The 13,027-nt window shown below is 35.1% G+C and overlaps 1 pseudogene; it reads left to right on the top strand.

The window, feature by feature from the left end:
* Positions 1 to 10,736: 10,736 nt before the first annotated feature.
* On the top strand, positions 10,737 to 11,046 carry LOC122012651 (annotated as a pseudogene).
* The last annotated feature ends 1,981 nt before the right edge of the window (positions 11,047 to 13,027 follow it).

The following is a 13,027-nucleotide window of genomic DNA, read 5'->3' on the forward strand; positions in this document are numbered from 1 at the left end:
AGCTTAGGAACACAGGAAGTCGAGCGGAAGACGCAGCTAGCGAGAAGGATAATACGGGAAGGGAGTCAACGGACTAGGTACATCCAAGGGACAAGGTGCTGCAGAAGAGTACACTAGTGGACGAGAAGGACGTGTATGACGTTTGAGGGACGAGAAGCCGGAGTGAAAGCCTGCTCGAGGAGAAGGCCAAAAATTAGATTCGGGTGAGTGATAACCATGATTTTGGCTACATTATTTTGATTCATAATGCATGTTTTTGATGATCTATTCATAGCTTAAACTCACGTTTAGATTACATTTCATAATTGCATTTGATTTTGAACTTAATCGTAAATTAGTTTATTATCATGGTATTTGATGCTAATATTTGATTATTATTTTGTAGGTATCAAAAGGGTCATGGACCCGATCAGATCAGCCCACAATTGGGCTCAAATCTAGGGCTAAATGAGACAATCAAACTTTGGAGTGATTTGGACTGTTCATCTATAATCAAGCAGATCTGAGCAATCAATTGAAGATCCAATCCATCTAACCTAATGAAGAGCATATCTCATCCGTTGATGAAGATCCAGGAATTTTGATCCAGATCCAAGAAGTTTTAGCCGTTGATCAAGACCTGAGCTTATCTGGACCGTCCGATTTAATCTGAGGTTGATTTAAATAGCGTGAGGAACTACAGTGTTCCCTGAGCTCGGTGATCTCGCGATTATGTGCCACTGTTCAACCTTCTTCTCCGCGACGCCGCAGCCTACCATTCCTCTTCCAGATTCAGAAATCAAACCTCTTCATCTCCAACGAGTTTGCATTGATTCGGCGACCAACAATCAAGGGATAGAGCACGAGATTGAGGGTGTTCCCCATTCGTGATCTTGCTGTCCGTGAGTGACAATCCAGCATAGTTTTGAGGGCGTTCCCCGATCTGATGCTGCCATCATCCATCTGAAGAAGTGAGGGGATTCCCCGTTCTTCGGAATCCATTCCATCCTCAAATTTCACCTCGCGATTCCAAGATTTCCTCTGTTCTTCGACGGCTGGTGCATTCGGATGAATCTGAGCTAGTTAGGGTGTTCCCAATAGCTTGGATTTCTCTTGAATGATGCTGTGAGTTTGGTTCTTCATCAGAGATTGCCCGAAGGGCGTTTCCAGAGGCATTTCTCTGTCACGGTAGAGATGAAGAAGATGAGTTCGGATTTGGGATGTGGAATGCTTTAGATTTGTTTTTCTTGCAATTTACTTTGAATTGTTCATTACTTTGCTCAGATCTTCATATCTGATTCCTTTTCCTTGTTATTTCTTCTTTACTTCATGTTCTCTGCAATTCTGTTTCTGAACTCTTACTTACAATTCTGATTTCTTTGAATTACTACAATCCGAATCTTGTTTAACTACTGGATTAGTTTGCTAACTAGTTTGTGTTTTGAATTAGATGTTCTGATTAACATTAGTTTGACTAGTTTAGGTTATTTAGTTAGCTAATCTTTGCTCTCTACATTGGATCTATTGTTGCTGTGATTGAGCTTAATTGTTGAATGCTTAACTTGTGAATTTGATTGTTAATTTCTGTTCAATGTAATCATGAATGAGCTTTTGAGTTTAATTTTTGGATTAGATTGAAATTCTGAATTGGATGTTACTCGTGTACCTACAAGTTGTTAGAGCTTATGAGTTTCCTTGTTGCTGTGATTGGTAATTGAAGATATGGAAATTGAATGATTTGATTTGTTCTTTGCATTGGATTTGTGGTAACTGAAATGGAGTTTCAATATTAAATGCATCCTCTGTTTAATATCACTGTGTTTGAACTTTTGTGCTTAGGTTCAATTCCGGATTAGAAGAACTTTTAGTTCCATTCATTAGATTTGTTGTGATAGTGATGAACTTTCAATGTCGGATGTTTAGTTTGAGCTATTGATTGGTTGCCTCAGTAAAATTGTGTTAATCATGTTTAGATGAGAATGAGTCTTCTTTGATCTTATTTTTGATAGAGGAAGCCAATTTGTAATGTGAATCAAATGAAAAAAACCTAGTTGACCTTGTTGATGAAATAATTCGATTTGAATCAATTGTAGAACACACACATTCACTAGCTATCCTTGGAAAAAATATGACTTGGGACTTCTTACTACACGAGTTTTCTTTATTTTAGTTGAGTTCCTAATCTTAATTAATTTGATGTGTCATGTGACATGCAAAAAGGTATACGTCAGTGAGCCCTATTTCGGTTGACCGAAATTACCCAAATGATCGAAGCAGCGGAAGAGCTAAAATGGAGCTATAGAGCTGCTAGAGGCGCCTTCAACAGGAGTTGAAGGCGCCTCCGTAACCTTCATGTAGAAGGCGCCTTCAGCTAGGCTGAAGGTGCCTTCAATCAGCCATGGAAGGTGTTAGAGTGTATACTAAAAGCCTAACTTTTTGTAAACATTTATATTTGAAATAAAAAGAATCACATTGGTTAATATCTACATTTATATGCTAAGTGTAGTTGTTTAATTGATTTATATTGTAGATAACATGGTGTGTGGTGTCACACACAGAAAATCATGTTATCAATTCCTTATAAATTATAAACAGTAGCTCACGACTAAGATGGAAAGGAACAAACCATCGGAATAGTCGTAGTGTAATTAAGTATTAGTTTATCTTGATTAATAAATTACACTGGTACACTCTAAGTGTATTGAGTAGGACCATTTAAGGTAAGTTCTTTTTATATTGACTTAATAAAAGAACAAGATCTTAGTTATTATGGAAGTGTGTGCTCTTAATCCTAATATAATAACAAGCACATATATTTAGTATTTATTTCTTTGACTTATCAAAGGGTGAGATTTAGCTCGATAAATCAATAGGCCCGATAAGTTGAAAAATGATATTACTTATAGTGCGTGTTGTTGATTATAGAAGGAAACTGTGTCCTAGTCATCTAGGTTAAAATGTCCCTAAGAGGAGCTCATAAGGATTGTCATGTTAAACCCTGCAGGTGAACTTAGTCTGACATGATAATGAAGTTGAGTGGTACTACTCTTGGACTAAGACATTAATTAAAATGAGTTGTCAGTAACTCAATTAATTAGTGGACATTCGATATCTTAAACACAGGGAGACTAACACACTCATGATAAGAAAGAGCCTATAATGTAATTTGGGATTGGTGCGGTAATGCAATAATAACTCTCTAGTGGAATGAGTTATTATTGATGCATTTGAGTTGTGTGTTCAGGGCGAACACGGGATACTCAAGCTCGTTGAAAGGCCAAAACCAATTTCTCCTCTAGGTCTCTATCGTAGTCTCATTAAAGCCTCAAGTCCATTCAAATAAAAGCTCATCTTGTTGTCCAAGAAGGGGGTCGGCCCAAGGCTTGGTGACCAAGTCAAGGGCCGTCCACCATCTCCTCAAGAGGGTCGGCCCTATGCTTGGTGCCCAAGCAAAGGAGGGGTCGGCCACTATATTTCAAATTAGGAGGTGTGTTTTGAATTTTTAAAATCTTCTCTTTGTAGATAACTACAAGTTTAAAAGAAGGATTTTAAATTTACAAAAGTTTCCTTAGAATTTTAAATTACATGGTTTAAAAGAAAGTTTAAAAGTTTTAAAACTTTCATTTTTTAATCATCCTCATGGTTGTTGGAAAAAAGGAAGGGAGTTTTAAATTTGAAACTTTCTATTTTTGTAACCATGTTAAAAAAGGAAATTTTAGAAGAGAAGTTTTAAATTTTAAAACTTTGTTTTAATTTTTAAAACTTTCCTTTTTTAACATCCACATTAAGAAATTAAAAGAGAGCTTGTAAAATTTTATAAGAGCTTTCCTTCTTTGCTTATAAAATTTTTACAAAGTTTTTATTCCTCTTTAAGTGGTCGGCCACCCTTGCTTGGTGCCCAAGCAAGGGGCCAACCAATCAATTAACCAATCATAGATTGATGATTGAATCAATCAAGAGGAAAGAAAAGGAAAAATAAAAGGGGAAAAGGAAAAACAAGAGGAAGATTTTAATTTTTGTAAAAAGTCTTTCCTTAATTGCCTTGGGCAAGTAATATAAAAGAAGGGGAGGAGATGCCTCATGGAGCTATCTAATCTATGCTATTCTTTTCTCTCTTCTCTCTAGTCTTCTCCTAAGGGCCGGCCCTTGCTTCTCTTCATGCTAGGGCTGGCTACCTCTTGTGGTTGTTTTGTATGGCCGGATACAAAGAGAAGGAGAAGAAGAGGAGAAGTAGGGATTGCATCTATTCTTATTCTATTGCTTGTGCTCCCTCTTGTGGTCGGTCCTCTTCCCTTTCCTTTTCCCCTTGCTCTCTTTGTTCCTTGGTGGTGGTGGTGGCCGGATTTTAGAGGAGGAAGAAGGCTTTGGGTGGTGTTCATCTTAGAGGATCGTCGCCCACATGACGTCCAAGCCGAGACGAGGAATATGGCAGAAAATCTCGAGGTTATTAGCATATAAAGAAAAGGTATAACTAGTAATTATTTTCCGTATCATGCTAGTTATTTTTCTTTATATGAATTCCAAACACAAGAGGCATTAGATTCTAGTTTTTCGAATTTGTAATTCGAGTTGTGTTTTTTTTGTTTTTCGAATTTGTAATTCGAGTTGTGTTTTTTTTTGTTTTTTGAATTTGTGATTCGATTGTTCTTTTCGGTTAAACCTAATGTTATTTTAGAAATTAAATATTGAATTTATATTAAAGGCTTTGTTGAGGCAGTAGTGGATGATCTAATACCCAAGAAGGCCTAGTGTCTCGCCATGTTTGACCTGGAAGCCGATTTTAGAAATAAATATTTAATTAACTTTATAACATAGGTTGATTTGGATCAATAGTGTTAAGTTTCGCTTGCGATCTAAATCTAAACCATAAAGAACAAATAAGTTAAATTTGGAATCAATAATGTTAAGTTCCGTTTGCGATTCCTAATTTAACTTCTAAAGAACACAATAGGTTGTTTAGGAAAGGTTCGACACTTGTACAAAATTTTTGTACAGTGAAACCGGTACGATCTTTCTATGACCAACCAACAGAAGGTGCCTTCTAGCCCATGGAAGGCGCCTTCGACCAAGCAAATTTTGTCGTTGGCAGTAGATAAACTCTTATCCACTGCACCTTGCTGGAGGCGCCTTCCAGCTCTATGGAAGGCACTTCTAGTCACGGATAAGATTTTCCAAGGACTCTAAAAATACCCCTAGACCTAAGAAATATATAACAACTACTGTATTCATTTTCTAGCTACTTTCTGAGCTTCCAACTAGTGTAAGAGGCTTCTCCGCTTTCAAATAATGAGATCTTTAGTGCGTTTACTTGCCTTGGATTAACAAACTCCCCGGCTGTAACCAAATAACTCTTTTGGCCTCATTTTTTTTTAGTTGTTCATTTATTCTATTTTTTAATCTGAGATAAAAGTCGAGGAAGGTTTTTCTTAATAGCTAGTTCACCTCCTCTCCCTCCGGCCTACCTTGGACCAACAAGTGGTATCATAGCCAAGTTCGCTTCAGGAGGACTAACCGCTGAACGAAGCACACGAGATGGCCGGATCAAGCATCTACCCACCGAAGTTTGAGGGGGATTTCACCAACTGGAAGAAGAAGATGAAGGTATTTTTCAAAACTGATTTCGATTTACTTTTAATAATGGAATTTAGTTTTGTAACACCTGAAGACAAAGAAAAATACCACTGGACCAAAAAGAAACAGGCTAATTTCGTAGCAAATGATAAAGTAGAGTTCCATCTACTAAGCATCTTACCTCCACAAGAATTCAACCAGATTGGGGCCTACGAGTCTACAAAAGAGCTCTGGGAGAAATTCCTGGAACTATACGAAGGAACCTCGGAGGCGAAACTCGCGAGACGAGATATGCTCAGAAACCATATGAGCAACATCAAACTAGAAGAAGGTGAAACGTTGTACACCTTCACTCAAGGATCAAGAAGCTCATCATTGGACCCATGAATTTTAGAGAATAGGTAAGTAACTAAGATTCGCTAAGGTACGCTCTTAAATCATTTCCTAGAAATACTGAATGGGCATCATTAGTAGATGCTTATTATATATCTAAGGATCTAGATTCAACTACTTTAGAAGAATTATTTTTAACTTTTAAAGTCCATGAAACGAGATGTGCAGGTCCAAAGAAGGAGCATAACATTGCCTTAAAGGTAAAGGCGGACGAACAAGATTCAGAATCTTCTCTTGATGATAGTGAAACAGCACTGATGGTACGTAAATTTAAAAAGTTATTTAAAACTAAAAGATTTAATCAATTGTAGGGTAGGAAAAGAAGGATAAGATGCTACCACTACAATGAAGAAGGGCATGTGAAAGATAGCTGCCCTAAATTGAAAGATAAGGACAAGAGCAAGAATAAGAAGCCAATCCAAGTGAACAAGTACAAGAATATGAAGGCAACGTGGGACGAAACATTATCCAAATCATAAATTGAAGTCATCATCGGACTTGAGCTAGTGGTAAGTCACCAAGAAGAAGGAGACGCAGCAAGCTCGTCCGAAATGAGCATCGAAAGCATCGATGAAGGGGGAGTGACATTGGAAGAAAGTAGTACTTCAGGGGGAGCTTCGGATCACGGGATCGATAAGATAAGTCAGGTATGATCTCTTCCTCTTGACAAATTATTCCAATTTATTAAATTATTAACAAAAAATTATTGTAAATTAGAAAAAGAAGTTAAGGAATTAAAATCAATACTAGCTTAATCTTGTCGATTAAAAGACTTTGATAAAATTAGAATTGAGAATGAAAAATTGCAAAAAGAGATAGAAATTTTGAAAAATCACATATGCTCAAATATTCAACATATAATTAGAAAATATAGTGCATTGAATTGGTACCTTAAATACCATAAGGTTCAAATTAGAAAATTTTCAAAGAAATACGTACCTAAGAGATTCCTAGTTAACCCAGTTGGAAGGATTCTATTTTGGATTCTAAAATTATATTTAGATTAATTACTTTTTGACTTAAGGCTTTCAAAGAAACTTAAATATTGAATTTCTTTAAGAGGATTTATCTAGAAAGTGATTGTTGTTCCAATATCTAAGAAGGCATAGTGCATCGCCACAATCTAAAAGTCAATTATTGAAATAAGTATTTAATTGACTAACTGTTAAGCATTTAAAAGTTATAAAAATACCTTAATTTTTTGTTAAAAATTAATTAAATATGTTTTTAAAATTAATTCTTATCTTTTTAACAGTTAGAATTTTTTTCTTTTTTACTCTTAGACTTTTAAAAGTACCCTATTTTTAATGTGATCTAAAGGGGGAGTAGTAAGAGATTAAGTCTACAGGAAGAGCAATACAACAATAATAAATTTGAATTTTTGTACTGGTAAAATTTTTACTTGCAAAATTATAACTATTTTTTATGGTTTATCCTAACGTAACTTGAGTTTGATCACATCAAAAATGGAGAGATTGTTGGTACCCCGTGGTAGTTTTGATGTGATCAACCAAGTCAGGTTAGGTCTTGTTAGTATTTAACTCTTATGTCTAAGTGTACAAGAGCTTAGGAATACAAGAAGTCGAGCGAAAGACGCAGCTAGCGAGAAGGATGGCACGGGAAGGGAGCCAACGGGCTCGGTGCATTCGAGGGACAAGGTGCTGCAGAAGAGTACACTGGTGGACGAGAAAGATGTGTGCGACGTTCGAGGGACGAGAAGCCAGAGCGAAAGCCTGCTCGAGGAGAAGGCTGGAAATTGGGTTCGCGTGAGCCTTATTTCGGTTGGCCGAAATCACCCAGACGATCGAAGTAGTAGAAGAGCTAAAATATAGCTATGGTGCTGTTGGAGGCGCCTTCAACAGGAGTTAAAGGCGCCTCCGCAACCTTCACGCAGAAGGCGCCTTCAGCTAGGCTGAAGGCGCTTTCAACCAACCATGGAAGGCGCCTTCGACCAGGCAGATTTTGCCGTTGGCAGTGGATAAACTCTTATCCACTGTGCCTCGCTGGAGGTACCTTCCAACTCTATGAAAGGCATTTGCAGGGACTATAAAAAGACCCCTGGACCTAAAAAATATGTAACAACTACTGTATTTATTTCCTAGCTACTTTCTGAGCTTCCAACGAGTGTAAGAGGCTTCTCCGCCTTCAAAGAAGGAGATCTTTAGTGTGTTTACTTGTCTTGGATTAACAACCTCTCCGGTTGTAACCAAGTAACTCTTTTGGCCTCATTTTTTTGGTTGTTCATTTATTCTATTTTTTTAATCTGAGTTAAAAGTCGAGGAAGTTTTTTTTAACAATCAGTTCACCTCCCCTCCTTCCGGCCTACCTTGGACCAACACATTGGTATCACATGTCTAGGGGAATAGGTTAAAATTTAACATTTGAATCAAGTAGTGGCTTATGCTTACTAGAGATCCCAAAATCATGGTTATAAAGAGACAACTAAGGTATAACACTATAAAAAAACACCCATATAAGTGTGGTAAGTACCCCATGATAGTTTTGATGTGGTCAATCAAATTAAGGTAGACCCTGTATATTTGATCCTTGTGTCTAAATGTGCAGGAACTTAGGAACACAAGTAGTCAAGCAGAAGATGTAGCCAAGAAGAAGGATGGTACAGGAAGGGAGTTGACGGGCTCGGTGCATCCGAAGGACGAGGTGTTATGAAAGAGTACACTGGTGGACGAGAAGGACGCGTTCGGTGGTTCCAGGGATGAGAAGTCTGGGAGGAAGGTTGCTCGAGCAGAAGGTCGGAGTTGGGTTTGTGTAAGCTCAACTCATATTCGCCGAAGCATCACCCATATGAAGAGATCAACAAAGGAGCTGATCTACCGTATGAAAGACGCCTTCAATGAACAGTACAAAGGTGCCTTCCAAGCTATTGAAGGTGCCTTCCCTTGACCGTTAGCGAATAAATTTTTATCTTTTCACGAATAAAGCTTACCATGTTGGAGGTGCCTTCTAGTCTATTAAAGGCCTCTTCCAACCTCGGATAGAATTTTTCAAGGGCTATAAAAAGACCCTTGGAGCTAGAAAATAGTATCCAACAAGAACAAGTGTTGTACACTTTCCTAGTCTTTCTATTGTGCTATTAACTTCTATAAAAGGCTTCTCTGCCTGCAACAAAGGAGAATTCTAGTGGAGCTTTCTTCAATATCTTGAATTAACAACCACCTAAATTATAACCAAGTAAATAGAATTGTCCTTTTACTTTATTTTATTTAGTTGTTCAATTAATTCATCATTATTATTGTGCTAGTGTAATCTAATCAAAGGATCGAGAAAGGGATTTTTTTTTTAGGCAATTCACTCCCCTCTTGCCGGCCCCGCTGCGCCAACAATATGAATTGTTTATTAGGAGTGGTTTTAACACCGCTCTTGAAAATTGAACAATAAAATATGTTTAAGCTAAACCATTTCTATTGGCTTACCTTTTCAGAACGATTTTATAACCGCTCTTATTAAATAGCATTAGCACCAATTTGAATAAACCACTACTATAAACCATTCTTAATGATATAACTATTAGAAGAAATCTTTAAACTATTTATATTGAATAATTTTAGCCGTGGTTCTATGTCAAACGCTATTACTAACCATTTATATTGCTTTAACTTCTAAGAACAATTATCAAATCATTCCTACTAATCTTAAAATATTCCTATTTCTTATAATAATATCCTAAAATATTTATTTATTTACCCAATAGAGTTATCTTAATCATGTGACCATTGCTAACTCAAGATCTTGATTATCTTAATCTCTAAGATAAAAATTAAATAAAAATAAAAATAAAAAGTTTTTTAAAATACTTGTTAAAATTAAGAAAAAAATAAATTTGATTTTCAAAATTTAATTTTTTTAATAAGAGTATTTATATATATAAAAAAATCTACCATATATACATACAATGCATGCAAAGAAAATACTAGTATTACTTTAAGTTGAATCACCTCATATTTATTTATGATTTTTTTTAAAATTACATAAATATCTCTATCACTTCAACCACTTTCATTTTCCCTAATTTTCTCTCTTTATCACATCTTTAAAAAATTTTAATCAATTAATCAAACAATACCAATTATTTAATACTTAACATAGTTATAAATATTTCTATATTTATATTATTGAAAAATTATTTAATACTTAAAATAGTTATAAATATTTGTATATTTATATTATTTGTCTTTCATTCAAATTCAATTAATCAACTAAAAATTATAATAAAATATTATTTTATATATACAAATATTATTATTTTCTAGATTTGACTTGGAAGTATACATCATCTCATTCTCTTCTTCTTCTTCACACATCTTTTTCATCCTTCTTTTTTTTTAATATATTCTTTTAATATATTTTTTTTATTTTGTTATAGTTATGTATATATTTGTATGGTCGATGTTGCTATTTTTAGGCAATGTGGAATTTTTTAAATTGATTTTTCACATAGATTTTATATATTTTATTGTCACTCAATGATCCATGTGATTTCCATTCACACACCGCCCACCGTCTATTTTACATCGACAAACGGTGTGGATTTACACTGCTCCACAATGGCTCTATGTCACAAGATGATGTCACTAGTAAGTTCCACTCGCACCCGACCTATCTCCATCTACTCCTCTAAGCTTCGTAGATCTCGCGTTCTTTAGGTTAGAATCTCCTGTTAATCCTTCACTTGATCGGCCCTTCTAAAATTTCTAGATTTGGATCCTCATTTGATTATTCTAAAATCACTTCGAATTTGTGCAAGAATTTGTAGATCGACTGCTCATTCTGCGATGATGCCTGGAAGAGGGAAGAGTGGTAAGGGGTTGGGCAAGAGTAGATCGCCATTACAAAATGCTCCGTGGCAATATCCAGGGCATCACTAAGTCGTTGATCCGACGCCTGGCCAGGAGGCGTGGTGTCAAGCGCATCAGTGGACTCATCTATGAGGAGACTCACGGAGTCCTCAAGATCTTCCTCAAGAACGTGATCCACGATATCGTGACTTACATGGAGCACACCCAGAGGAAAACTGTCAATGACATGGACGTCGTCTATACGTTGAAGAGGCAGGGAAGGACTCTATATGGTTTCGATGGTTAATTAAGCATGCCTCTTCTCTATAGAGAGGAGTTGAATCAAATGTTATGAGAGTTGCGAGGGTAGAATGTTGTAATATGTTTTGAATATGATTGTGTTTTTCTCATATGAACAAGTGTTTGTGATAGAGTTCTCGGATATTTGTAAATCAATTTAAATCCATGACTCAAAAAAAATATTTTTATATGTATCCTTTTATAAATGATTTAAAACAATTTTATGTTCATGACTGATTGAAAATAGCTCCAAATTTATAGTTTCATCAATGATTTCACCGATGGTTTCAAAATGCTTTTAAAACCATTACTTTTGAGCCAATATGCTTTGCATTAGGATTAGTTTAAAATTGTTTCTATATTTAACGGTTTCAAGAGCGGTTCACAATTGTTCTTAAATTCTTAGTTTTAGAAGTGGTTTGAAACCACTTGAATATTCATGATTTGTAGGAACTGTTTCGAAATCGCTCTTATATCTAAGGTATGTAGGAGTGGTTTAAAACTGTTCTTATATTTAAATGGTTTCAAAGTGGTTTGAACGACTCCTAAATTTATAGCTGTAGAGCGGTTTGAAATCGTTGTTATATGCATGATATGTAAGATTGATTTCAAACCATACCTATATAAAGAATAATAAGAGCGGTTTTTCAACTTGTACCAACGGTTGCAAAAATCGCTTCTATAGGATGTAGAAGCGGCAACAAAAGGAGTGTTTTTGTAACCGGTGGTAAAAATATAGAAATGGTTGAAAACTACTCTTGAAAGTATAAAAATAAAAAATAAAAAAAATAAAACCGCACCTATATAAGATTCGAGGCACACCTAATAGTAATTACTCCAATTCATTCTTAGGAAAATAAACATATGCAACCTGTAAAATGGGTAGAGAGTGAGCAGAAGCTCTTGATTATTCTTATATTATACCACAAAATCTATAATGAGATATTAATGTAAGATACTTTTAATAGGAGATTACTTATATAAGTGTGAAATGAGGGTCATCGCACTTCAAATATGTAAGCACTTATGAATCTCAAGCGTTGTCTATATCCAAAATGGACACGACAAAGAATTGATAGAAGTTTAAGAGGCTATGTTATGGGGATGAATAAGTGTTGGCTATTTTATGCCTATTTTATCTTGGTGTGCAGCAATGGTTGAACAATTCAAGACATAATTCATTTGACAACTAAATAAATTCAATCATATTCCACTACAGAAGGTTCAAAATCATTAGTTATCTCTCTTGATTCAGTAATTTTCTTCTAAAACTCTTGTTTGAGATTTAAAACTTATCCATAATTTTTATTCATGCTGAGGATTATTAGAAAAATAGTTTCTGTAACTAATAAATTGATTAGGGATACGGATAGCTAATTTAAGAGCATATCATCATAAATTAATTTATCAAGTGAATGAGAAATTAATGTCTAAGGTTATTCAAGTAATGAAGGATTGGTTTGGTATGATCTAATAAAAGCATTATCTTGGACATGAGCTAAGTTTACGGATGTGAATACACAAACGCTAACTCGAATGTGTGAATATCAATTCATGTAAAACTAATTTATGTGTGGCTACAATATTAATTAATTAATATATCTGACATTAATAAAATAAATAATTAATTAATACATGATAATATTACACTATTAAGTTAATGATATTTTAAAAAACACATGTCTTTTATCTTTGGCAAAACTCTTTCTATTTTAGTAGAAACCCTTGTTCCCTATAAAAGAAATTCTATTCTATTCAACCCAATACTCAATATTCAATCTCAAATTGTGAAAGCTCTCTCTCTCTTTTCTCTTAAGATTTATAAGGTTTCAAAAGTTCATTGAGATTTAAAATTTAGAGTGCTCCTATTTCAAGTCATAGATCGTATATTTTGAGAGATGATTTTTGATAAACCTTAAGCACCTAGGAGGAAAAATATCATTAAAGAAAAAAGGGGTTTTGCCAAAAAAAATGGGCGTCTGACCTTA

Source organism: Zingiber officinale, chromosome 1A (assembly GCF_018446385.1).
Source record: "Zingiber officinale cultivar Zhangliang chromosome 1A, Zo_v1.1, whole genome shotgun sequence".
Taxonomy (NCBI): Eukaryota; Viridiplantae; Streptophyta; class Magnoliopsida; order Zingiberales; family Zingiberaceae; genus Zingiber; species Zingiber officinale.